Genomic DNA, 23,764 nt, shown 5'->3' on the forward strand with positions numbered 1-23,764 from the left:
TTGAAGATTTATTTTAAAGATAGAACAGAATATCCCCACAGAAAGTTTGTCTTTTCGTCATACGGATAGGAGTGAACGCGATACTCATAGAAAAACACAAAAGGTTAGAGAGAGAAGAAAAACCACTGCACAGTTGTAACACCTAAAGTTTAGAATAACACCAATCTTAGGTAGATCGCACGCCAATTTGTATTTTCAAACAGAGGTAAATAGGATAACTTAAAAATGCAATGAGGGAAATAAAAGAAATCTCTTATATGATCTTGTTTAAAGAAGTGTAAATCTGCCACTATAATGTCGGCGCGCGTGACTCTGCCACTCTACACGAGAATCGAAGGAATGCGGCACCTCGCTTGTGTTTGTCACTTTTAAGAGCTCCAGTATCCGATTTCGAGGATAGTGAAAATCCGAAAATAAGTGGCGTTCATCTCCTCGTCCAAGATTTACAATTTTCCTGCGAAGGAAAGGAAACAACTTTATTGGAAAGCATTCCAGAAAATTTCACGGAGTCCGCTCCAACAGGTCTTCATTCACTATGTCTAAGCTCATATTGTGCTAAAATAATGTATCCCCCCCGATATTTTAGTGTTTTAATTTCCACTCATCTTTATTAATACTACATTTTTTATTTAGAATTCTTATTTTTATTAAGGACTTGCTTACTGCGCTGAATTTCTATAATAATAAATATGCATGTGTGTATGTTGGTTAATCAGACTGTTTGCCTTAAAGCTACCATACATGGCAAATATTTATACTTTAGATTGTGCGAATGTGTACCTTGAAGCTATTCTTTTGCAGGACAAATTAGAATTTTAATCAATTAAAAATTGAATCAGATTTTGACATTTTCCTTCCATAATTTTTGAAAATATTACAGCACAAGAATTATTTTTATGTCATCTTTAAATTCAAAAAATGATCTTTTCAAAGATATTCTAGTAAATTTTATGTGAAATTTGGCAGTTAAAATTTTTTTTAAAACCTAATTTTCAACAATAGGTTTTCATTTTTTTAGTTTACACTGTCACCATTTTCATTCTTTCATCAAATTTTTAATAGCATGATATTTCTTTTCCTGTGCTGAAAATTAAAGAATAAAGATTCAGATTATTATCTGCTTTGTTTACAAAATAAATAAAAATTCGAATACCGCTAAAGGTAAAAGATGGATGAATTGGACATTTACGTTCTTATTAGCGCTATGACGTCATGTCACTTGTCTGCGTTAGAATGGTTCATGTACATAATGCTCAAAACACATGTAAGACAATTAAAATAACATGGCTTTGATGTCTGCTAATTTGTGGGAATCATTAACATGACGTTTTATCTAAACGATTCAAGTAAAATGAAATATAACCAATATTTCTGACTAATCAGATAATCTCTCTTCAGCCCTAAGACTCCTAAAGGCGACTAACATGTGATAGAATGTAATTTGACAACAAATTTAAACACAAAATTCCTCATAAAACCATATTTAGGCATAAAATTATACTGCTTATTTATTAAATGTATGTCATAAGTTGCATTAAAAAAAGTTCGTTTTTTTTATTAGAGCTTGCCGCAATTTATTTCATAATTATGTTCCAATCTCGCATGCTTCAAAACAAATTACAAGTTCACGAAAGGAGAAACATTCTTCTTTTTCGTGAGAAAACGTTCTGAGACAATAAAAAATAACTACTTTCTGAAAATCGTAGAAATAAATTAAAATAGAATGGGTCAGATATTTTTTGTAATCGTTTAATGAACAAGCTGTCTCTAAAACCATGCATGCAATGCCATCTGTTCATTAAAATAGTAACAAAAGCGGTTGTTTAGATTCATTGTAACTCGTTGTGTTCATTAAAATGAATCATTGTTTGGATTCAATTCTATTCTTTAGGGTTGGAAAAATTCGATTACGCTTGACTTAATTGAGTTGTATTTAAATGTGACTGAAAGACTAAGGAAAGTAATTTTTAAAAAAATTTTTAATTGTCGTTAGTATCTGGATTCACTTTTATAAATTCTCACAAACAAAATTTGATAGGATTTTGACATATTAATCTTTGTAGGGTGACATACTATCTGTAAATTGGGTCATGTAACATGTATGCCCGAAGAGATCAAAATGCTATATGGCGTATATAGTGGTCTAAAGTAACAAAAGTCAACTGGTAGTTATTTATTAAAGAAAGATGCTTACTTTAAAGGGCTTTTCACAATTTAAATACGTTTTTAGTTAAAAATTCATTCACATTTTAACAGGTTTCCTCAATAGCACACAAAGAGCATTTCACTACATTTTAGTCTTTATGCTGTACTACTATTATTTCCTCATAATATTCTCTATTTTACTATATTCTCAATGAAAAATTTAAATATATTTTATAAAAACCCTTTTTATCGTCTGAGTTATTTTATTTTTACCTACGATCATTAAGTTGATATTAAATGCTTTCTTTGTTTTACGTTATCTGTGTTATAACATTAACAAGTTAAGCGCCATGTTAGTCGCCGATGACTGTCCCAGCGTTTTCTGTTTGGATCATGTCAATCACTGGTGACTGACTTTGTACTTTTCGTTCTGTTTATATCTATCACCAGTGACTGACAATATAATTTTCGTTCAGGTTGATTTAGTCATTGTTGGACTGATGATGAATATTTAAAAAAAATTATATTTTCATAACAAGTTATTTAATCTGGATATTACAAACCATTGCACCTAAATGCATGCAGTTTTATCGCAACTTTATATAGTTCTCTGGGTGTATTCCAAGAAATCGCAGAATATATTGGAAGGATGCCAAAATTGGCTGGATGCTTCATTTATTAAGAGTAAATTTTAAATATAAAATAAAGAAGTTCATTTTAAATGATTTCGAAAAAAAAATCATTCTATGATGTTTTGGGCTAGAGATACAAATGTTTTTTAAGTCACGGTGTTATAAAAAGTTGCTGGAAATTCGCCCTAAAAGGAGTTTATTCAATCTAATTTGAATTAATACTGTATTAATGAGTCAAGTTCAATATACTTGCCGTTACAAGCTTGTTGTAAACTTCATAATATACGTAATCAAAAATCTAATTTCTTATATACTTTAAGCGGTATAGTAAAATAAGGTATAAGTAGTAAAACAAGCTGCAATATGTTGCACTTGACCCATATTACATGCATTGAATTTATGAATAAATGAATTCCATTAAATATTTAATGTATGGTGAGTGCAATAGCGCTGTAGATTTCAATTAAAATTGATTAGAAAACATATCAATTATCTTTTTGTGTACGAAGTGTATAATGTCTCGTGTGCGTCAGATTCATTTTGCATGCGAATTGGTTGAAAAAACTCACATACTTCATGCCTAAATAGAAACAGTTTAGTCTTAAAAATGACCTATTTTTGTCACATTATCAATGCAATTAATTCTATACAATAAAATATTTGGGACCAACTTCAAAACAGATACATTTTAATAGACAGCCGTGTTTACAAATTATTATAAAAAAAATCAAACACTACATGGTTCCACATAAATTTTGCATAAAGAAAATTATATTTTGAAACTTATTAAAGTTATTTTAGGTTTATATAGCAAACTATACAATTAATAACACAATTTGCTAACTGAAATTTGTTATATTCTAGCTAGTTCTTTCCTTAGTATCTACGTCTTAATAAAAACGCATACATTATGTAATTATAGGGATTTACCAAAGTAATTTAAATATATTTAAGGCTTTCAATTTATAATTTAACAGTATATCCATACAAATTATAGTGGAATCTCATTTAATATGAATGATGATTAGAAACATAACTTTAAATGAAAACCTTTTTTTCATATAAAAAGAAATTCACATTCGTTGCCAGTATTTTATTTAAATGAAACTGAATATTTTTGTTTAAACTTATAACTACCATTATTAAGAGTTAAAGCTTTTTCTGATGGAAAATCGATGGATATCTTTTAAAGGGATCTAGCACAAAAGAGAGAAAGAGGCCCATTTAGCATAATTTATGAAGGAGTAGTGGATAACTGTAACATGTCTTTTATGGATCTCACTTTGCAGGACAAAACATGTGTTACAAAACTTTGAGCGCAGAAATAATGAGCCTGCTGCACATTTATGAGCATCTTTCTTTAACATCTATTTCGAAATCTACAAAAGCACTTGGAAGTGAGCCAGTGGGTCTTTTAGATGGCGGCAATCTATCAACCTGGACATTAGCAGTCTTAAAGGCGGAGCATTAAGACAGCCGTCGAGGGCTGGTAAAAGGTTTCAACGAAAAGGTGGAGATAAAAAGTAAAAGTCCTATATCTGATTACTACAAAGAACGCTTAGTTAGAAGTTAGTGAGAATTTTCACAAAAGAAGCTTTTTTTGTGTGTTGCCATGAAATAATAGTTAGGATCTTTACAAAAATGGAGTTAGTTTTAGCTCTAAGAACTAACATACGATCTAAATCAAAGCTTAGTTTCCCGATGGTCATTTTTCTTCCAAAAATGGTAGACGGATTTTCAAAACGTTAAAGAATCATCTTCTTTTACTTTCTCGTATACGTAGTGTAGATAAAGTGTAGTAATCGTCAAAAAAAATTCGAACTCGAGATTTCGAAGAATCTCCACGTTTTAGACCTTCCTGAGCTCGAAAAACACATTTTTGGAAAACATTTGCCTGTCTGCGTGTAACAAAGAAAACTGAAAAACGCATTGAGATAGACAATAGAAATTTGATATACGATCTTTACACTATATTTTTAGATTTCTATCAAATGTTGAGTAAAATTCGTTCAGAGGAGGTCCGGCTGTTTTTCTGTACAAATATAAGTTAGCACTACAATAATTGCAAAACGAAAAGAGGTTAGATATATAAAACTTGGTACACAGATTTAATATCTATGGTGTAGACACCTATTAAATGCTGATCCAAATCCAATAACGGATGGACTGTCTGTCGGTCTATACTTTCAGAAGCATGTCATCGCGATCATTCAAAAACGCAGTGACTTAAATATATCAAATCTGGTGAGGGAGTTTGTGACAAGATATGCCATTTTGTGTCACATTTTTGTTTTAATCGACTGAGAAAACTTATCTAAAACACAAATATGATTTTTGGGTACTATTAATGCATAACAGGTATGAATCGTTAAATAACTCCTCGCCAATTCACTCCAAATTACACCAAGGATGGCACGATAGATTCAGTAAAAATGCTTAACTCACGCCAAATGTTATTATTTCGCCACTTTCATACGCCAATGCAATGTAAGGTTTTCTCTAGCATGACTAGTTTATTAGGGTATGTGAAAAAGTTTTGGAGAAACCCCTTCCGTTGGTTTAAAATTGTATGGAAATATACAAAATTAAATTAGTTTGATTTGATATTGTATATTAAGCATGATAATTTAAAGTACCAGCCATATATGATGTGTTTGTTGCACAATGGCTGAAAAGAGTCAACCGTTTCTTTTTAAATTGGCTTTTGCTAGAAGGAGCCTATTCTGTTAACCATTTAATTCGGATTTTGTTTACTTTCACCTTCATATATCCAATGTTTCTCAATTAAGCAGAAAACAATAATTTATTTAAAAATTAATAAAAATAATAATCCAGAGGAATGGGTCTCCCTAGAACTTTCTTTCATATTTTTTAACAAACATATTATCTCCACATATAAAAATGTGGATCTTGGATAAATCTGCGAATGCATTGGCGAACAATAATTATGAAATATTGATATTTGATGTGAATTCAGCATTGTTACTTAATCTGTCGTGTAATTCCTAGCGATTAATCTTGGCATTTAGCAATAGGCACAAAGAAATTGAAATCGAGTTGCTTCTAAATGATTGAAATCTAAGTTTGATACAATTGTAGTCACGAACCAAACTTCATATATTTAGATGACTGTGTTTTTAAGATATTACGTTTACATGTTTGTGAAAGTACTGTGAAAAGTCTTTTTAAGATTTGATTCTAAATTTGACAGCTATTTAGATTTTAGATGTTAATGTGAACCAAATTTCATACATCTAGCACTTTTATTTTTTAATTATTTTGTTTACTTACATTTGGAAAGCCGGCTAGATAGAATTTTTCTGAATAGATTTCACTCAAAACTTGATAAAAATCTACAAATTTGTTGTAAAAGCCATATAACAAATTTTACCTGTCTAGCTCAAAGCGTTTATTGTTACTTTTGTCACAAACAGACACATGGAAAGATAAACATGCATAATACTAAAATATATATTTTTCGAACTCAGGAAAACTGAAACGTGGAGATTTGTCAAAAGCTTGAGTTCCAATTTTTTGACGATTACAATATTTTCCCTTTACTTCATTTACGAGAAAGTAAAAAGCTATTATAATCAAACTTTTATACTTTTGTTTGAGATACGAGATAGCAAAATCAAAAAGGGTGACCTAATTCGCCATTTTCAATTAGTAAACATGATAGTTTATAAGATAGTACATATATTAAAAGATATATCGGCAGCTATCTAAATAAAGTTTTTTCAAATTTGAATTTGCCCTTTTGTTAATTTGGAAATAAAAAGGCAAATAGCTAAAACTAGACGAATTCATGCAAATGCATATAATACATTTAAGAAACAACTATTATTTTGGAAATATGGAGCTTTCGGATTATTGAAAATTGTATTTGTGGGTATAATTTTATTATTTAATTGCAACCGTTATACCAATGTTATTAATAATGAAATAATAAAGTTTAGATAAATATAGTAGCATTTCATCTTTTTACTTTTTGTAGTCTTCAAAGTATTTTGAAGCCGCGGTGGCATAGTGGTAAGTCCTCGGCATCGGGGTCAGAGGGCTTCAGGCTCGAGATCCAATTTTCCCATTATGGAAGCGGGTTTGGTACACGTTAAATCCGTCAAGGACAAATGTACTCCAGCTGGTGGGATATGGAAATTAGGAGAGGGGGTTGGTGGTACTAAGCTCAGATCTCGTCATCTGACCGAGGTTTAAAATTATGAGATCCATCCCAAAATAGTTCTGGTGTTGCTTTAAAATGGGACAATAATAAAACTAAACCTAAAAATAAAATAAAAAATTAGTGTTATTTTCTAACAATCGAGCCTCGCCCAATAGGGAAATATATCAAAATGCATCTTTTTAGATCAGACTGCTTTTGGAAAATGCGTGAAAATTTTTTAACATTGCATATTTCCAGTATTACTTATTGGAATTGGATAAATTTATATAACAAATGATACTCAATGAAATGGAGTTTACAATAATGAAATGACAATACAGGGAGGTCATTTCTTGATTACATAATCGTTTCCGAAGAAAAGAAGAAACATTTATCAAATTGCGAATCGATAACTTATTCCCTAAGTTCCGGAAAGAAATTTAGAGGTGCACTATTATTCGCTTTTTTCTAAAATGTAGTACAATGAGCGATATATTAAGGCAGGGTATTGTGTATTTTTTTTTTTTTTGCCATATCCTCGAGCTGGTAGAAAGAAATATGTTTCTGAATGTGTAAACTCAAGCTTATTTTGGAATTAAACAATATTATTAAAAACGGTATTTGGGATTGTAAGGAAACTATGCTTTCTAATAGGATAGCTAGAAAAAATAACCTCGCATTGAAAAAAAATAATATAGAAGGAATAACAACTTATTTATATATTTGTGGAATATTCATCCATTAATTTTTAATTTAAAATAAAATATAAAACCAAAAGTGATATTAAATATTTCTTCTGTAATCGATGATTTACAAAGACAAACTAGTTTGAATAGATCACTTTATTAGAAAGGACGAAGACAAATTTATTTATAACCCCCCCCCATACAGTTGAGATTTGCACAAATGTTTGATAACAAAAGTATAACGCAACATTAAAAATATTTAACATGAAACACATGCATCTGATCTCTCACACAGGCACTTTCAAAGCACATTTAACAGCTGCTGGATCAAAATTCAATTAATCCTTTTCATTTCAGTGATATTATAGAATAATCTGCTTTTATATATTTTGCCTTTCATTTGGCTTAAATAGGGCTTGGCAGGGATTAGGTGACAACATGATCTAGATAGGGTATTACATGACTAATTTTTGTAATGGTTCTGGAAGAAATGAATAATTTTAAGCATGAAATATTTATAAATTGCCTGTTTATTTTTATTTTTCGATTTTTTAAGTAAAGATAATAATTTGGGCCAGAAAGGGTAAATTATTAAAGCTAGAATTTCTATAACTGCCTTTTAACCCTGAGAATTAAAGACATTTTTTTTCTCTGTGTTGTCAGAACTGTGTGTCAAAAACAGTTTGAGATAACTTCATCGCATTGAAATTTCATGATATTTCGTTATCGTAAACTTTGACGAGAAGCATAATATGTATACAGATCTCCATTTTCAAATGGAATCTTGGTTCTAGGCTATTTTTTCCTAAACGATTACTTACAGTATTAGAATTAAAATACTGAATGAGTTAAATTTAGTATTAGGATTTTAACTCTACAGAGATAATAATTTCTCAAAAACACAGACTTTTAGTGATAATATATTCAAGTTTTGAATGCAGACATCAAGATATTCTCAAAGCGTTTCTTTTGTTATTTATATTCAACAAATTTGCAATGCAATCCTTGTTAAATTATCTGCTGCATATCTCAGCCGATGCTGGCATAAATATTCATTTCGCTACTAATTATTTACATGCAGATTACATTCTAAATCTGAATACAAATCTTTTGATGCATGCCTTATTAATAGAGGACATTAATTTTAAATTTCCAGCACCGCCACCAGTGACCAGCATTAGACAATAGAAGTAAACTATTTTACAGATGAAGATAGAAAGTACATAATTTATAAATTACTTTTAGATAAAAATATTTATATACATAAATAAGTTTGTGAGAATATTTATCCCTTCTCTTGTTTGTACAAGAAAAAAAATATTGTAATTATTGTAGTGAATATCAAAATGCCATCGATCGATCGCACATGATGGATGAGCTAAGATCAAAGCTAATGGCCCTCCATCCATCAGTTACGACAACGTGAAGAATTTCAATGATTTATTTCGTTCAAATCAAAGAATTCTCGGATATCTGCATGGATTATATCGTCTGAGCGAAATAATCACTTTAAAGGTCTATAGAGCATTCTTTCTTTGTTTTTAGCAATTCGAATTCATTTGCATTTGATTTAAGGAAAAAATTCCAAGGATTTCGTTTGCAGAAATGTTTTTTTTAAGATTAAAAACCTGATATCTAAGAGCATTATTCTAAAACTTTGTAAAATCATACTTTATAAGAAGCAGTTCTCATATTCATTTCATTTAGATTGATTTAATTTTCAAAAGTTCTTATTTATTTACTTATCAAATAAGTTAAGATAATAATACAAGATTAAGTTAAATAAGTTAAAATAATTGAGATAATCTTATAATATTTCATAAACATATAAGATTTAGGAACTTACGCAGTTATAATCTAGTTTGGCATTTTTTTATTGATACAAGGAAGGTCGGGAAGATATTATAAAACATTCAAACAAGTAAAGAGGAGAGAAAACAATGAAATTAAGATTAAAACAACTCGTTAAGAAATATGTCGCTACATCTGCATAAAGATTTAAAGCATACTTTCGGTGTTTATAAAAATAAATTTAACTGAAAAATTGGCACACAACTCTATGTGAAAATTTTCATTATTGCTGTTTGATTACTGGGTCGTTTTAAATCAACAGCATAAAATTAGCGACAATGTAAGGATGCCTGTCTTTAAATACCGGAAAACTCTGTTCAGTTATTAAGTTGTTAATAAAATGACTTCATTAACAACATGGTTAACCATGCAGATGTAAAACTGCAATTTCGATCCTCCTTGATGGAATGCGATGATTCTAATCTCACTACGCATCTAAATAAGTCCATGAACCAAAGACTCATGAAAAAAGGGAGGCGACATCTTTTCGGCATATGAAAAATAGGTTGCCATCTTGGAAGTCTTAGCAAACTGATACATATTTGTGTTTCGCTTAGAGGAAAAGCAGGAAAATTTTGATGACAGCGAATAATTCGTTGTTAAACTGAACATTAACTACCAATATTTGTGTAATCTTTGATTCGAGTTCTCGACGCACTAAGCCACTCATGAGTTAGCAGCAGATAGCAATCTGTTATAATAGAACATCAGTGTTATCGAAATGGATTTCTTGCTCTCATTTTAGTAAGTATGTATGTGAAATGTTAAGCAAATTCGAGTACCTGCAAGAGTCATTTAAGGAATTAATTCTTGCAAGGTAAGAAAGTTCATTTTCACATTATAACACTAAGAAAGCACGAAGACGCCTGAATGAAAATGACTTATTTAAACTGCATCACTCTTACCTACAAAATGGAGACTCGATAGAGTTTGATTTTAAATTGACAATCTTCCTATCTAAAAATTACTTTCATTAGAATGATCTATTTCAGACTGAAAGTAAAGTCAAAGTTTAAGGAGTGAAATACCACTTATGTGTAGATATAATTATCAAATAATTGATTAAAATAAATTATTTGTCACCAACATTTCCGATGAAGCTTTAAGGAGGGAAGTTACCAAAGTAAAATAAATTCTTTGGTTATGCCAATACTAAATATAATATGTTGCCAATACTAAATCGTGTATCAGATAACTAAGAGTTGTAAATTAAACATTTTAGTTAATAGACCATTATCTAGGAACCAATGAATTTTCTTCTTTTAGATGATGCCATGAAACATTTCCAGCATGCATTGGTTTACTCAACATAGGCTCTGACAGACCAATTAAGGCTTTAGAATTAAGAGTTAACTGAAATTTCCTTCTAAAGACCATTTTCTAAATATATTACCATCGTTGTTGAGGGGAGTGGCCCATCAGAATTAAGATGAATAATATTTAGAAGGCATTAAGTGTTATAAAAGAAATAATAATGGCTGCAAAGGCGTTGTTGCATCTAGTTTTATATATATATTTCCACTTTATGCAAAGTCGATTGGCGATAATTTAACAGAAGTACTTTTCTTACGAGCAGTTTATTTGAGATGAGTGATTTGAAAGAGGAGAGTAATATCTCTCAAATAATGATTCTGTTAAAATTAAAAGGTGGCAATATAATTAAAATCCATTTTATTATGAACAAATGATGTAGTAAGGAATTTCTAAATAAATGGTTAATATGATATTTTCTTTGGTAGTTACTGAAATGCACATTGCCCGAGTGGAAATATATATATAGAAATAATTAATTTTTTACTTGTTTAATTTTATTTTTGGACGTTTTTACTTGCTATTTTGCTATACTGAATTTTATTTTAACTATTTTCAATTTTAGTAATTATTTTGGTGAAATATTGACCAAATTAAAATTAGAATGTATATAAAATAATAAAACTGAAGTATTACTAAAATTAATAAACCCACAAAGCTTCACAGAGAATAAATTTAAAGATATCCTATCTTTTCAATTAAAATATTCCGCAACACCAAACGGGCCTTTTCAGTTTTAAATGAATTTTTACCATTCGCCATAAAAGAGAAAATGCTTGTTGAAATTAAAAATCAGATTCATTGTAAGAAAATCGTTGAAATCAAGGATAACACTATAAATATTCAATATGAAGATAGAGTTAATGAATAGAAAGTTCAAATATTGAATGCGAACATCTGGAAGATGATGATTCACAGAGATTGATCAAAAATAGATGACTAGATTGATTGTAGCTTTGCAAATGTTACTAGAGGAATTAAATCTATAAAAAGAATAAATAGAACTACAGATAATTCTTCGGTTTTAGAATTGAAGTTGCTTTGGAATGTACAATTCAACAACAATGGAAAAACTATACAATCACTTCATAGTTAAGATCAACTCTCATGACATTTGACTATGATTGAAAAAAGGAAATCTCGAATAATGTTAAAAATAAAAAAAATTAAGTATTATAAAGAGTTTAAGTTAATTTGAATAACCAGGGGCAGTGGTCTCTCCAAAACTGCCTCGTATACTTTTTAATAAACTTGCCAGGCCAGAGAACTCCTTGCATGGCGTATAGTAGTTACGAAATATTAACTTCTGGCTTGAATCTAGCATTTTTACTGAGTATATCCCATCATTCTTGGCGATTCATCCCTGGCATGCCGTTAATAGTATCCGCAGATGATTTGGGCTTTAGACACGTTTTTCTCAACCGACGGAAACAAAAATTTGACACAAAACTACGTTCTTTGTCACAAAAATGCCGAATTTGCTATATTAAAATCATTGAATTTTTGAATTATCGCGTTTCCATGTTCCTGAAAGTACAGGCAAACAGTCAATTTCAACCCGTTGTTTTATTTGATTCAAAATTTGACAGGTATCTGTATTATAGACTTTACATCTATGTACCAAAACTTATCTATCTAGCTCTCTTCGTTTTGTAGTTATCGTATTAACTTATATTCAAACAGCCGGACAGATTGACTACGTTTGAAGAGATTTTACTCAAAATTTGATGAAAATCCTCAAATTTGGTGTAAAGGCCGTATATCGAATTTCAATCCTCTAAGCATTTTTTAATTATCTTTGTCACAGAGAGACACCTTCCACAAATGTGTTTTGCAACTGTCTGGAAAGAGGAGATTCGTCAAAATCTAGAGTTCATATTTTTTGACGATTACTATATTTTCTGTATACTAAGTATAAGAAAAAGTAAATATCCATATGAGCCAAATCGGAAAGAAGAGACCCGATGAATTGAAAAATTCTAAAATAAAAAATCACACGTGGATTACGAATTTTTCTAATCAGAAACACAAATTAAGGCAAAATTAACTAAAAAATCAAGGACTTTTGGCAGAAAAGATAGTCTAACTCTCTAAAATATAGAATTATTTGGAAGATTTTTTTGATGGAGTAATATCATAAAGTGATTAGAATGTGACTTTTTCCTTATTCTTGCATTTACTGGGCATGGAATATTCAAAACGTTGGTAAGAGCGAGAAGTGTAACTAATAGCAAATAAAGAAGATGTTGAATATCTTTTTTCGGAGAGGGGATATAGAAACATGAAAGAGAAATCCCGAGATGAGATTGGAAGCCTCCGTTGAACCCCAGTTTTCAAAACATTTTTCAAAAATAGTTCTTCGTGAATTCTTAACTCTGAAATTTCGGACGTATGACTATTTCATCCATATTTATTTAAAAATACTTTATTTTTAATTAGTAAATTTTTCTTATATTTTTACCAGGTAATTCTTATCGTATTTTATTTCAAATTTTTATTGAAAATATTTGTATTATATATTAATTCAAGACTTGCATTATTTATTATAGTTTTAGTTTAGTATTTTTGTTTTTATATTACCAATATTTTTCTTAATTTTTCTTAATGTTGACATGCATGTTATTTGGTTTTGTTTTATGACACTATGTTATTTATGTATTGTGTGTTCGAATTTTCCCTAAAAATTAACAAAATATGTTAGGATGCTAACACATTTTGGCTAAATGAATGTAGTCAGTGAAAGCTAAATAAATAAATAGGGGAAAAAAATTCGCCGAGGACAATACTTTGTATAATTTTGTTATATTTATACGACGACATTTTGGATTTTAATATTTTTATATATGGTATTCAGTTTTCGATTTCAATTTTGTTATTTTTTTTTATTTCAAAGGATTTTGCAGTTTTTAACTATTCAAGATATATTTGTGTCGCATATGCATTCCATTCTAAAAAGCCTTAATCTTTAATATTATTCGCTAAAAACATATCAATAAGTAAGATAGATAGAATTTTTAATTAGAAAATTCTCTTTTTACAACTTCAGTAATTTCAAACGACCTGGAAATACAAAAAAGCCACAATTCCTGTACCTTCCATTTGAATATTTCGACGGTAAAAAAGTAACACCGCATATTCCAGTTTTCTACTTTCAGAAGAGCACGATCAAAACTGAATTTGCCTGAAACCATAATGAATTTTTAATATTCCAATTAATTTTCTTCACACCTTGCAAAAAATTATGGTCTGGTATTCATATTAGATGTGAAGAAAAAAAAAATTGGAAAATCTTTGTTAATGATTATAAAAAAATTCAATTTATTTTTTTGCTGTTGCGAAACTTGGAAACTGAGATAGATCGTGCTGCTTGTTAAGCAAAGATTTACGGCGTTTTCGTGTCTCTTCAGAAAATTGTTGCGGGTGTGTTGCGGAGATAGAACAGAAATTGCATTTACTTCTACTGCTCATGATCCTGGGTCTTTTTAAGTGATTACTCTATCCGTTCAAGCAACAGCATGCGAAGCAATAATAAAGCTGTCTCTATTATACTTTCTAAAAAACTCTGAAAATGATAGATAGAACTTCAAATATTGTTTCTACTTAACTTTTCGGGCGCTTTTAGTGTCGCTTTCTGATTTTTAAATAATTAAAAATTCGAACTCAACAATTTGTTTTTTTAAAGAATGCTGTCCTACGAACATTTTTAAAGCTTCGACAATGAATTTCATTATCTGAATGATATGGAATTTTATGAAAGAATATAAAAGAAATAAATATAAACGTTTTATTTATTATACAGTAAACGATTTTTTACTACACTGCAAATGAGTTTTTTTATTACTCAGCAAACGTTTTAATTACTTTTTAAATAAACTTTTATTTTACGCACCTATTATTAGATAAAGTATAATGTAACTGAAGTACAATTAACCTTATAAATTAATATGGTTTATTTTAGAAAGAAATCAACCCATTTTTAAAAGAATTAGAAAAGGGAAAGAAACAGTATAAGAAATTAAAAAATAGAGTATAACCACAGAATTTAAAATTTGACGAAAAATACACCAAAACATCCTAATAGAAAAGTGTACAACAAACAAACTCTTGGCCAATACCGACTTAGAATCCATTTCATGGTTTTTTCTGAAGCTTTTAAAGTGAAACGTGCTGCTCAAAATGTAAAATCCAAATCCGAAAAAAAAAAATTGCGCATTACATTAACGTAGATGCTGTTCGAAGGCCGGCAAAAATTTAGGTTAAAATAAACTACAGAGAATCTGGAAATAGCTTTTCTAAAAGTCGAATTTAACTATCTACGCAAATAAATGCGAATTTAAAAAAATAGTTAGTATGTTATTAAAATAAAACGAATCGAGAAATTTTCTTCAAATTTTACTCAAAAATATTTTGAAAAATTTCAGGACATTTCAATAAATGATCAATTTTTTCATTATTTGAAACTTATGTTTCCATTAAAAAATATTTTATCGTGAGTGGTGCCATTTTTATTGCGCATAAATATTATAAATAGTTATTTGCCTTCCGAGTATCTATTCGCAATGTTTGATTAAAATTTACAATGTATTTAAAAAATTTGTCGAGAAAAAATTACTTTTAATTGTTTTTATCAATTATTTGGAGCAACTGAAAATCTTTTTTATAATAAAATATATTGAGCAGGATACGAGCAAAATATTGTGTATTATATGTTATTACAATATAATTTCAAATTAGAATGATTATATATTATCTTCCTTTCCTTTATTATAAATTCTATCCGTTTTTAACGCATTTTTTTACTTTTTAATTTTTTGCAGAATTACTTAATGTTAACTATGATGATGGATTCAACTATACTAAATAAATTCTACATCTTATGTAATCCATCCATATTAATACACACACTGAATAATTTTCTCTCGTACTGTTTGTTCTAGATGGCATTTTATTTACCTACATTAGTGCCGGCTGTATTAATGCTTGCGAATATATCTAACATAGTAATTCGTTTTCCCTATTTCTATACAAGCTTTCCAAACGTAAAATTTAACTGCAGCTTTTCGAAGTAATAAGATTAATTATCAAAAAATGACGTGAATGTATACGTAAATAGTGAGTGCGTAGAAGAATTGTTATGACATATAATGCGCAAAAAAAAAAAAAACATTTATTTTACGAGATAAACATTTTATTTGGGAATTATATGTGAGATATTTTTAAGATGGATTTAGTAATTTTAAATCTTGATATAATAACAAAGATAATACAAGAAACTCCATTTACTGAATTTTCATGCCAAGCATAAGTGTTCAAGTCCTTATTACAGATTTAAGGTACACTACTTAGACACAAACCAGTGACGCGGTGGCCTGGTGGTAAGGTCACCATTTCGGAAGATTTCAGGTTCGAGACTTGATTCCACCTAAGAACCGTCGTGTAAGCGGTTAAATCCGTTGGCGCAAAATGTCCTCCCACATGTGCTAGGGGGTGCTAGATCAGGTGACGTCTTCATCATCTGACCGCGGTTCAAAATTACGAAGTCAGTCCCGAATTAGTCCTAGTGTGGTTTTAAAACGGAACCTAATAGGGAACTGATATCACTAAACTTGACCGAAACAACATGTTAATTGTGAAAACGAGTCTCGAACCTGCAATTTCTCAAATCCGAGATTCTATAAACGTTTCATTGCAGGCTGTAAAGATATGAAGATTCTGATTATATGAATTTCTACTAAATGAAACAAATAATATATTTTTTCTCTGTAATATTGATTATTATTTATAAATAAAATATCAAAGTTGCATTATAAGTAATATATCGAATACAAAATTGATGAAGTTAATATTATTTAGTTTCATTTCTCAAAATTATGTATTACATTTCGATGAAATCCTGTTTTGAGTTAAAGCCTTTTGAAACGAACCTTTACTTTTACTATAATTCAACGAAATTAATTCTGTTTATCAAAATTTGCATTTGATTTCAGCCACTCTTTATAAAATGGAAAATTAAAATCCATTCGAGTATTCATTAAAACGAACAATGTAGCTGAGAGTGAGAAATGAGAGGGAAATATTTGTAGCTTTGAACAGACTTTGCCACTCAGGAATTAACTAATTATCTTTCAGTTTAATTAAAATCTAGAACTACTGTATGAATAATTAAGCATCTTAATTAAACGAAAGTAATCCTTTGTTTCTACATGCGGAAATTAGACACGAGAGAACAAAATTAACCGAATTTTGTAACTTTGAGCAAAGCAGAAGAACCGTATTTCCTGCATTAATTCGCCATTTTGTCGTCTGATATAATTATTTACATAATTCTAATACGCAAAAAAACATGCATTCTATCTTGGTGCTTCCGTTGTTAACATCTTTTACTTAAGTGTTAGATTTTGTGCGTGATCAAAAAATGAAAATATATACGTATTGAAGATACCCCTCCCCATTCGTTCAAAAATCGCGATCTGTCACGAATAATTCTTAATGAAACATGCATACTATCTTGACGCTTCCAGTCTTTGGGTTCATTTTCTTATGTGTTACATAATCTCTATGATGAAGAAAAAGAAAAATTAATTTGCGTGCAAGATTCAAAAAGAAGTTCTTGATCGGTTTCTTGGTAAGAGACGCCTGTACCAGCTTAACGTAATACATGTTTTATGAGTGAAATAATGAAATCATAGACATGCTCTTGTGGAGAGGAACTTGACAAAATTTAATAATCTTTTAGCTTATCCTTGTTCGTTTCCTTTGAACATTAAATAAGTTGAGGTGATAGGTTTGAGGAGTTTTATTTTGAATAAAATGTGAATATGAAATGATGCACGAAAGCTTGTACTCATGAACAAAAAGTAAGTTTTCAAAATCAAGCACATTTCCTTTTATAAATGCAAATTATGTACTACCGTTTTTATTAATTTCTCCAACCTTATAAAACTTTAAAAGAGCAATTCTTGTATGTATATAAATTTATTTCGTTTATCTCGGAAACTGCTCTAATGATTTGGATCGAATTTTACATTTATGTGAGTTTTGCTTTTTAAATTTGTCTGTATAGGTGTCTTTCCGGAAAAAAGAGATTTCGCACAAAAAAGCACTTTTTAATAACTATCTATTAAAGTCTTTTTTTTATCTGCTCTCATGCTCAAAATGTCACATAGCGCTATCTCGTAAATTTTTGTGATACCTGCATTGTTGCGATAAGATGATAACCTACTGGTAGCTTAAAATTTTGTGAGATGGTGCCATATGATCCGATTACCAATACGTTCGGCTCACATCCAATAACAACAGTGCAATTATTGTGTTAACCGCTTCGAATAACATTTTAACCTACGTGCATTCATGACTTTTCTTTTAAAAGACCAGTTCATGTGGAGGTAAGATAGAAGAATATTCATACGTAATTAATATGTGATTCGTATCTAAATATTTTCTCCGAAAAAACGAGATTTAAGAAATGAAGCCGAGCGAAGATCTGTCCCCCTGATACTATTTGTTGACAAAATAAACGAAAGAAAATTTTCGTCTTGGTATTACTACCTATCTAATCGAACTAAACAGAAATAGAAGACATTTATGCATTTGTATTATTGCCTATCTAATAAGATAATGAAGTATTTATGTAATGATATGCAAATAAAAAAAATCAAGAAAATTTTCGCACCAGGATTATTGCCTATCTAATAAGACTAGGTAGGCAAATAATCCGACACTACGAATTAGATGGGGGAGGACAACCTAGTAAAATTAACCCTATTATTGTGTGTTCCATTCAGCGAGCTCATCCATCAAAGTTTGTGACATTCCGTTATTGGAGAGATAATTATGAATCAAATACCCCTTTCTATGGCGAAAGGAGATTACGACCTGTCTTATTTAGGTAAACTACCCGTTTTGAAGCTCCGCCAGAGTTGTTATATGAATAGATCCCCTAAATTTGAGTCATTCTAGCATTAAGTACGACATTTGAGCCCTATTATTAAAATTCTAAAACCAGATCAGTCGAAAAAAAGCTTCTTAAAATGTTCAAAGCTCATGTTCATGATGGGAAATTTATAGAGTCAGGTTTTACACTTTTGGTCCTTTGGTTCAAGAGCTTTTAATCAGGTCTTGAAGGATTCTAATGTGACTAGGTGATCAAAGTTTAATTACTATCGATGAATCCTCCCAGGAACACCTCAGAAAAGAGGACGAGAAGCTTCCGGCATGGTGGTTACTTTTTGCTGCCCTTATGGATACAGAAACGGCGTGGGATTAGTTACTACTGACCATTGACGGGACACGCCACCTACGGGAAGGGTTGTCCCGTGACCAATAATAGTCCCTAAGATTCAACTATAGTTTCCACCAAAGCTGTTGCTATTTATCCGAATGTCTTCGAGGGTGGGCGGAATAGCATTTTGTTGTTACAATTTAAGAATCTGACGTGATCTTTCCTCAATGAATCCAGAGGAAAGATTTAGTGAAAAGGGAATGAATTCTTCAATGAAGGAATAAATATTCATGAAATGATTGAATATTCCTGATGGAATATTTGATCTTTCGATAATAGAATAAATATTCCTGTATTCCCGAAATCTTAGTTTTATTTACCGAAGTCTTATTGTGTCCCATCTTAAACAAAGATTTATCTATCAAAATTAGAAATTTGAACATTTCTTTGCAATAAATAAACACAAACTGGCTACTCCGACCACCCGGAGACACACGGATAAAACTGAAGGATCGGATCACCGTGACAACAATACTGGTGGGAACTGTGGATGAGTTCTAAGCGCCATCACCATTCCTAACCTAATCCGACATCGATGGGAGGTAGCCAACCCTTACCTCAGTCTATACCCACCTGGGTGGCGAGAACCAACCACCATACCGGAAGCTTCTCGTCCTCAGTTTTGACTTGCTCCCCAGTGAGACCTTCCAATAAATAAAAACATAAATAAAATTTGCTCTTGGAAATTTCAGTTTGATATTTATTTCTTGAGTAGCGCACATTTTTTTCCTTCAATCGCAAGGAAAAGGGAAAAAGAGAAATATTCCAAGTCCACTTCCAAAGCCTTAAAGCTGCTCGAAGAGGAGTAGGGCTGGAGAATGGCTTTCTCAAAAGACGAAATGTAAATAATCTATATAAATAGGTTTTTTTGAAACTCTGAAACCCCATATTGAGTCCATACTATAGATAATTTTACATTATTTGACAATTTTTTTACTTGTATCTGGTTTCAGTTTGTACGTATTCACATTATCATTTAACTTTTAAAATCTTGTTGATAAAGTATTAAATTTCATTTTTATTCTCTTCATTGCCTCATTAAAGGAAGTCAGCCCTTCCAATAATTTATACCAACTGTCAATTTTAGAATTATTCCACGTTTAAATTTCATTGTACTCATACAAATAATTGCTTATTTTCATAGTTTGAATAAAGTTTTGAATAATGAAATAAATAATCTGAAATATTTTTTCGCCTTTTTTAATATAAAAAATTTAAGGGATTTTATTTCTTTGAATCTCTTCGCTAATTATTTTATTTCAATTTTTTATTCTCCCCGGAAGCTGAAAATTGAAAATTCCAAAAACATAATGAAGCAACCTTATGCTATTGAGTATGCCGAGACGGCTGCTGGTAATATATTTCACTTTCCGAAGCCTCCTCCAATCAAATATAAAGTAGCTATCACTTTAATCTGCAAATAATAGAAAAGAGGAAAATAAAAAAATAAATAATGCAAACAACTCTAGAAAACGACCGTGTTTCCCTTAATAGCTAACTCATTAAATCGGTGCGTTTTTCTTTTCAAAACGCGTGTCTTCATTACATGAAAGGAATTTCATTCCCTTCTTTTTTTTCTACTTTTCTTCTCTTCGCTTCTCTTCACCGAATTCTTCAGATCGTTTGTTTTGATTGTGGTTGTTAAGTTCCAAATGAATGAAAGATTCTAACGACTTATGGGCATCAGACGGCCATTTGGGATTTCCGTTCTCTTTGGTACCATGTTCAGAGACATTTCAACCTTCTAATCTGAATTATAATATATCTATCTGCAGGGAAGGAATTAAAAACTAAAATCCCTTGTCATCCCAAGTAGAACTTTCTTTTTGCTGCATTTCTTTTTTTCCGTTTATATATCGTTCCAGGGCAAGATAGCATAAACAAAGCTTTTTGAAACGCCCATTAGATTAATATTTATTTGTGTGGTCTGATAAAAGAAATAATGACACAGTATGAAAACCAATTTATTTATATATTTTTTTTGTTCTTGCTTACATGACTCTTACTTACTGTGCAACAACCATTGTGTTTATCGTTAATGATTCTTTTGTGGGCGGTGCTTAATGAATATTTTCCGTAGAAGTTTCAGCTGTATTTGCTTAAAGAAAGAAAGATTTTGGAACGAATTTTGGTGATGTTAAATGTTTCTCAGGTTCATTATAATACTAAATACGACATTAGAATAATTCAATTTTTCAAAAAACTTTTAATTAATGAGATTTCTTGAAACTAAAGGATTCACGTACACAACAGAATACAAAGATAGAAATGTTAACCAATGTGCATTCTCAGATTTCAATATTACTTGGTAGTTATCTTTTAAATCCATGAAAGGAAATATTTCGCATAAGAGTATTTTATGAACTTAATTTTTTTTTTCGATTCGATATGATTAAAATTCGATATAATGCCAAATCAGTTGCTCAAAAATGAAATTAATGAATAGCTCATTCATGATTTTCCAAAATGTGTCCTGTTTTGAGAATGTTCCTGTTTTCTATTTTTTTATCCCTCAGGTTGTTACTTCGAAGAATTTTAATCCTATTATTATGATAAATCCGACCAGTGGATAAATGGCGAAAAATCAATCAGGTGCAATAACGACGTTTTATTCAACACAAAAAGCACTGATAACAGACGAAGTTTACACAAAACAGCACTCTCAGAAATAAACCACATACAAGCAACAAGAAACAATATTAAACAATCACGACAACACAAAGAACTCAATGGAGATCACTATTTCAAAGAGAGAATTCACCCCTATTTGACTATTACACGTCTGCGCACCTTCGATTTTTATTCCCGTGACGGAACATCGAATGTTCTTAAAAGATATTATATCTTCGTTCCTAATTCATATATAGCCACAATTCTAGCAGTTTCAGAAACTTTCTTTTCAGGTAAAAGGTCAAAAACTTTTGATCTTTTGCATTTCAGAACATTTCAGTTTTTACCTCTTGAATTTGGTATAATATTAAAGTCGACCTTATACTGCCTTTAAATTAATTTTATATTGTGTAGTTTATTTCAAAGCATTGAAATATTCTTGTCGATACCAAAGATCTTATCATGTTTTTCATATGTTTTAATGATTACATGATTATAAATCTCAAGTCAATATTACTTTCTCACTATTCAGTCTGCGGTATAAAAGATTTTTTAAGAACTTTTTTTTGCATATGAAGTATACAAAAAAATGTGAAATTAATTTTACCTTAGTTCTTGTTAAAAGAGGAAAATTTATAATCTGTACTGTCCGGAGTCCTATTTATCTGAATCAACCATTGATATTCATGCCATCAAACTAAGGTTCAGAATTAAGAAGTTCTATCCCTAAAATAAATCTCTTGTAGCTTTAAAAATGGAATTCTAATCGAATTAAATTAGAGAATATTATTACAATATACTAAGAATATAAAATGTAGGATATGCATTAATAAATCAGTAACAATAACGCATAGGTGATACATATCATTACTTTCAGAAACATTTTTATTTTTGTTGAGCTCATAATGAGGTAACTTTTAATATAAATTAGAGAACCGCTTGCTGAATAGCCATTCATGTTTCTTTATTCCTTCGATTTCTACGGTTATTTAGATCGCAGGGGCCAGACGACAGGGTTTCAGTCTTGGATCGGAGTGTTCTAGATTCGAAACCCGATTGTATCAAAGATCCGCCGAGTATTTGAATTTTATGAATTTAATTCTGATTTTAGTGTCAGAAATCCTTTTGGTGTGGAGCAAAAGTTTGAAAAGATGGGGCTGATTCAAATAGTGTCCCGTCAACTAATGAGAATCAAAATTAGGAATTTCCCCCCACAATACCCATGATATTTCTTTAAAAAAAATAGGATACGGCTTATGCAAGACTGTTCAATTTCTCCGCCCAAAACAGCTTACCATCTTAGGCCGAAATCTGGCATCATTTCAGTCTTACTCTGCTGCCTCAACGAAGCAGAGGAATGTTCCTGGATGGAATGGGCGATGTATGTATACTCCTGGTAGAGTCGCCCAAGGCCTGAAGGCCGTTTTGCCAGCTAAAGCGATCAGGCATCAGGGGTAAAGCTAGCTTTCACTTTCTCATGCCCTAGGTTTACTGAACATCGGCTGCTTTTTCCAATCAACTTTTGGGAAGTTTTCGGATTCATGTAGAAGTTCTGGCAAATTTAGATAATCTGAGATTAGTAATGACAAAAACAAAAATAAAAGATAACTCGTCAAATTCACTTGAGGCGTGAATACTCTGCGCGAAATATTTCCACAGATATAAACTTAATCCCACATCCATGAGTATGGATCAAGCTGTGTATTTTCATTCATCGGAAAGTTAAAGAACGCTTTTGAAAACTCACAGCTGTTAGGTAAAAATTAAATAAATCAACCGTGCTCTGGTATTCAATTATATAGAAAGGAGTACTCGTTTTGAATTCTTCAGCCAACTTGAAAGAGGGCGGTACGTGATGTTCTGATCTGTTTACAGCCCATGTTGATTCTTGAGGTTTTCAACGAAAAGTGAAGCAAAGATCGTGCTTCGAATTCGATAACTGTGATGGAGGAGTTTCTTCGATTCCGATTGGAAGTCTTTATGTAAGAAGGAAACTGCGGCCCCTTCATGAATTTACTGAATTGGTTGTTCAAGTCCAAATGTTTGCCAAGTGTGTGTTGAAAATTGCGGCAGGAACTTATTTATC

The 23,764-nt window shown here is 30.6% G+C and overlaps 1 protein-coding gene across 1 annotated transcript in view; it reads right to left on the bottom strand.

The window, feature by feature from the left end:
* Positions 1-23,764, bottom strand: part of LOC129958958 (carboxylesterase-like) — a 502,035-nt gene that overhangs the window by 68,570 nt on the left and 409,701 nt on the right. The gene's annotated exons all lie outside the window — the stretch shown is intronic.

Source organism: Argiope bruennichi, chromosome 2 (genome assembly GCF_947563725.1).
Source record: "Argiope bruennichi chromosome 2, qqArgBrue1.1, whole genome shotgun sequence".
In the NCBI taxonomy this organism is placed as follows: domain Eukaryota; kingdom Metazoa; phylum Arthropoda; class Arachnida; order Araneae; family Araneidae; genus Argiope; species Argiope bruennichi.